Source organism: Bactrocera tryoni, unplaced genomic scaffold, assembly GCF_016617805.1.
Source record: "Bactrocera tryoni isolate S06 unplaced genomic scaffold, CSIRO_BtryS06_freeze2 scaffold_950, whole genome shotgun sequence".
Lineage (NCBI taxonomy): Eukaryota > Metazoa > Arthropoda > Insecta > Diptera > Tephritidae > Bactrocera > Bactrocera tryoni.
In genome coordinates this window covers 9,281-15,118 of record NW_024396600.1, presented here as the reverse complement: position 1 = coordinate 15,118, position 5,838 = coordinate 9,281, and the positions used below count along the sequence as shown (strand labels likewise).

General features: G+C 37.6%; 1 pseudogene; it reads right to left on the bottom strand.

Annotated features, from left to right (window-relative positions):
• Nucleotides 1–1,256: 1,256 nt before the first annotated feature.
• LOC120782122 lies at nucleotides 1,257–2,371 on the bottom strand (annotated as a pseudogene).
• Nucleotides 2,372–5,838: the final 3,467 nt, after the last annotated feature.

The window sequence follows — 5,838 nt, the reverse complement described above, 5'->3', positions numbered from 1 at the left end:
GGCACTTGCGTCGCTGAGTGTCGCTTCCAATCAGCGCCCTCTTTTCACGCCGTATGGAGCCGGATGGAGCAACCGCATTCTCCAGCGGTGGCCACAATGACGCTCCCACCACAACTACCGTTCCATCCCTCATTTTTCCGCAATCATTACGTGGCGACCCCGTTCGCGCACTACGCCGCAGTAGGGACCTTAACGGAGGTCGCGCTTCCGCTTACAGCGAGACTGGAGACAACTGAACGCCAGAGCTCTGGTAATCCAGTCATCAAATTCCAACAACACTTTGCTGCACTGGGATTCACTCAACAACAATAGCAGCGTAGACTACCACGTTGCCCGTATATTACCTACTAGAGAAATTACTTACCGCTAATTTTACGCCGAGTTTGTACGTAAAAATACACAAAAATCTGTACCCGCACAAAAACACTCGCGGTCACTAACCTTCGCAAAAAACATTCACCCACCGATCGCACAAACAATTCAACGACCGTACACCCGCCAGGCAATAACGGTGCTAAATCGCGTAAGCAAATGACCGCACAAAAGGAAATACCGAAACAACCGAAGAAAAACACTTGGCAAGAATCGCAACGATGCGCAAGCACATCTATTCACGTCGACAGTCAACTAACGAATGGGTGTCACTGTTGACAGTCATAACTTCAAAGCGTAGATAATTTCGTCTATCTTGGAATCAGTATCAACTCCACTAACAAAGTCAGCCTCGAAATCCAACGCAGAATAACTTTTGCCAACAGGTGCTATTCCGGACTGAGTAAGCAATTGAGAAGTAAAGTCCTCTCTCTACGAACAAAGGCCAAACACCACAAGTCACTCATCATCCCCATCCAGCTAGATGGTCCGGAGACATGGACAATGAAACCATGTCATGAGTCGGCACTACGAGTTTTTGAGAGAAAGGTTCTGTGGAATAGTTATGGACCTTTGCGTATGGGGCTTTTGTTCCGATTTTGAAACGTTTATTAAAAATAGGAAAATTGATTGAAATGTATCTGTTCTGAAAATTTCTTTTAAAGAAAGATATAAAGTAATTTCTCTAAGAGTTATTGTTTTTGTATAATAAAGGAAATGTTATATTATAGAGATATGAGAAACATAACAAGAATTAAGAAACCATTTGCGATTTTTTTTTTCTTTTTGATAATGTAAACAAGAAACTCTTTAAAAAATAGTTGAAGCTCTTCTGTCTGTCTGTTGCTCTGTGAAAACCCATCAATACGAAAACATAGGTTAGTTTATTGATTACCGATTTCTCGCTCCATATCGAATTGTATTAAGCGGCTATACCAGTGTGACACTTTCAAAAATTTTTTTGTTACTCTTTTTTATAGTTTATATATTCAAAAATATCCTGTGAAATCAGCAAGGTCGCATCTTTAATAGGTTTTTGAATGGCAGCGTTCAGCACCACAAAGAAAAATGTAGCACATTGCGGTAAATCAATCTCGAAGAGGCCCCAAACGGTATAACGTAGACGGTTGCAACAGACGTACACAGAAAAATTATCCACCAGAACGAGAGAGAGAGGAAAACTTAACCGTCCATGTTAATTTAAAAGTTACCACTCTACCACTTGCATAAGCTGTCTGTCGTACCGCAGTTCTATGAGCTCACTCGCCTCACGCATAATCTTGGCACTTTCATTTCTCGCCGAAAGTAACCACGGTACCCCGATTATATTCGCCACTAAATTGGCATACAGCACCACCACCAACAAACATGCGATCAAACTGTACAGCGAACTCAAGTGAAATATGTGCCAAACACAGGTATGCATTGCATTGAGAATGAATCACTTAATTAGTATAAAAGAAAAGTGAGCTGCCCGAAGCGCAAGACGCGAAGAGTGAAGCTCAGGTATTCAAAATGCTCCGTACCCAAGAGTGACAAACGTTGCGTCAGCATGTGTAAACGTACACGATCTACTGCGGGTAATGTACGCGCGTACAGAGAGCCCAGACGCCAAAGTTCCTCACAAAGTTGGATGATATTTTGCCGACGAGTCCAGATGTACAGACAGAGCGGCGAACGTTAGGTATCTTCCAGCATTTGTCATTATAGCCGTCCACTGAATCACTTTATCCTCGAACCTTTCAGTGGATTGCTCCAAGTAACCCTTGTAAGTGTACGGTGTGCCCAAAGCAAAGCAAAGCTGTATCCCAGCACTGTAGAGCAGATACAGCCGCGATAGGTATAGCTCGCCAGTATGCCAGTTGTACAGCGCCGGCAAAAATCCAGCCCATAGCGCATGTAGTAGGCGACACGTAGCGTAAAGTAGTGCAATTGACATGTGAATAATCGAGCGTTCGCCTGCACCATTCCGTAGCGAATTTGTGTACACGAAAGACATTCCTACGACTATTGGTGGGCTTTTATAGAACTTTACTTGGGAATAATAATGAAAGTGGCAAAGATTATGTGTTTTAATCTAACTAATTGTTGAGCGTTAGGTTCTGCTCAAAGTTCATTTAGTAATCCAATTCTAAACTTGGTAGGCTTTTGCATATTATTTGTCGGTTGTAGGTGAGACCACCAGCTCTGCATGTTATAAGTTTAGTGAGGTGGATGAATAAAATGCAGTGGGGCATGTCACCCTGAATGGTGAGCATCGAAGGTTCAACAAAAAGAAAGCATGAAAGCTTAAAAGAATACAGATCGAAGTCGAAAATAGCCGTGACTAAAAGGGACAGACGACAATAACAATGTGAAAAAATGCAAAGTAGTACAAACCAAAATTAAAATGCAAGTAAGGAAGGTAAGGTCACCGAACATTTTATACTTTCGCATGATAAAGTGATAATCGAGATTTCATTATACGTCATTTACATATTTTTCAAATACCGTATTTTTGTAAAGTTTTATTCCGCTATCATCATTGGTTCCTAATGTATATACTCGTATTATACAGAAAGGCATCAGATGGAATTCAAAATAGCGTTATATTGGAAGAAGGCGTGGTTGTGAACCGATTTCACCCATATTTCGTACATGTCATCAGGGTGTTAAGAAAATATTATATACCGAATTTCATTGAAATCGGTCTAGTAGTTCCTGAGATATGGTTTTTGGTCCATAAGTGGGCGAGGCCACGCCCATTTTCAATTTTTAAAAAAGCCTGGGTGCAGCTTCCTTCTGCCATTTCTTCCGTAAAATTTAGTGTTTCTGACGTTTTTGTTAGTCGGTTAACGCACTTTTAGTGATTTTCAACATAACCTTTGTATGGGAGGTGGGCGTGGTTATTATCCGATTTCTTCCATTTTGAACTGTATATGGAAATGCCTGATGAAAACGACTCTATAGAGTTTGGTTGACATAGCTATAGTAGTTTCCAAGATATGTACAAAAACTTAGTAGAGGGCAGGGCCACGCCCACTTTTCAAAAAATTGCGTCAAATATGCCCCTCCCTAATGCGATCCTTTGTGCCAAATTTCACTTTAATATCTTTATTTATGGCTTAGTTATGACACTTTATAGGTTTTCGGTTTCCGCCATTTTGTGGGCGTGGCAGTGGGCCGATTTTGCCCATCTTCGAACTTAACCTTCTTATGGAGCCAAGGAATACGTGTACCAAGTTTCATCATGATATCTCAATTTTACTCAAGTTACAGCTTGCACGGACGGACGGACAGACGGACGGACAGACGACAGACAGACATCCGGATTTCGACTCTACTCGTCACCCTGATCACTTTGGTATATATAACCTATATCTGACTCTTTTTAGTTTTAGGACTTACAAACAACCGTTATGTGAACAAAACTATAATACTCTCCTTAGCAACTTTGTTGCGAGAGTATAAAAAAACTCTTGATAGAATGTGGAGCATCGAAAAAAAGAACAATGAAGAAGCATTCTAATTTTAAGAAGAGTATTTGAAAAAAAAGGTGCGTGGAGTCCCTACGCGCGGATGAAGTTATACTTCTTAGTGATATTCCAAGAAATGCATATCATTTTGTATGAAAGAAAACTAGAAAACTTTAATTCACATTTTGCCATTTTATTATAATTTATTATCTCCCCGAGCATGCCTTTACTTAACAAGTCGTCTTTTCGCGACGATGGCAAAGCTTCATCATAAGTGCACAACTTTCTGGTACTTCTCGCAAAAATCTGCGTCGATATGTATTCACGATCATACATATTTACTTTACTTATGCCATAGAAATTCTATTGCTACGAATATGGAAATGACAACGAAATAATGCAAATATGCATATTTCTAAAGGTCATTCATTTCTTATTTCCTACATTGTCTTATTTCCTACAAATTTTGGGGACTCAACCGCGATTTGAATATTTGATCAAGAATGATAGAATACAAGATTACGACACTAGTTTACAGTTAGTTTTTTTCGGTTTAGCTCTTGACAATTCTTACAAAAACAAATACATTGTTCAACAATTTCGTGACGTAACAGTTTTGCGTTGAGAAGAACAAAAATAGAAATGCATAGAAATTGTATATGAAAAGTAAACACTTTTTGAAATTCCCAAAATAATATTAAGTCATTCGTCTTTGGGAAGGTTTCAGTGGAATATTCCATATACGAAATATCTATTATTGCAAGAAAATAATATATGCATAATTAGTTTTAGGCACATCCACAATAAATAGAGTAGCATGTGTGGAAATTGTTCAAATGAAGAAAAACCAGTGTAAGTGTACTTTAATGTATTGTATTTAAATTTCTAAGCATAAATATATTAGTTTTTTAAAATGAAATCGTGCAGTGGCTTGTTGTAATAATTATTATGCAATTAAAGGATCGAAAACGAGTTTTTTCAGTTTTCCGGCCGATTTAAAAGTTGCCAAAAAATGGGTGTTATTTTGCAAAAGAAATGATATATATTTAATACTATGTTAATAATTTCACAATTCTTTTATCATAATTTCATACTATCTGATACATCTGAACTTATAATATATTTATATATTTATATACAACACGAGAAACGTCTTCTCCATTTGAATCACAACTTAATAGACAATTTTATTATCAATAGGCCGATATATTTCTTTAGAAATGATTCAAATCTTTTCACTCAACAATATTCAATCGCTTCACTTTCTAAAACTTTTCATTAAAATCGAAAAAGAATTAATAATATTTTATGAATTTGCAAAAGTGTTTACTTTTTCTGTTTACAATTTGCAAGCCATTTGACAGTTTTTCACTCTTGTTCTTCTCAACACGGAACTATGACGTTTCGTAATGGCGGTCGTCGTAATGTCTTGTATTCTATCATTCTTGCAGTAAATGTCAGTGTGAATAAAAATTGAGACATTCGGGAAGTTTTAAAATGCGAAAGCCGCACATTGTGTAAGCTAATAAATTTTATGAAGTACCTTAATGGTGTACGTGAATTTATTTCACATATTGTGGAAGTACAGTGGGAATCGTGAGAAAATTGCGATACTTGAGTGCAAATTGATACCAATTTTATGAAATATGGTACATTTTCCAAATGGCCGACATAGTTCGAAAAATTTTCTGGAACTCCAATATTTAAAGTGACGGTTGAAATTTAAATTTCAAGAAGCCGAAGTGCATTTTCGATAAGAAGGCGAAATAGAGAAAAAAAAAAAAAAAAAAAAAAAAAACACGAAGTTAAAACCTAAAAACGATGCAGTGTAAGCCGCACAGTATTATACTGCAAACGAAATAGAAATAGTGACAGAGTAATAAAAACAGTGTGACAGAGTGGAAAGTGCTAAAAGTTTAAAAGAGCACGCAAGATAGATGTGAAAACTATCGAAGGTTGAATCAGTACATATACGCCGCACAGCAACGTTTTGGGACAGCAAGTAAGTGAT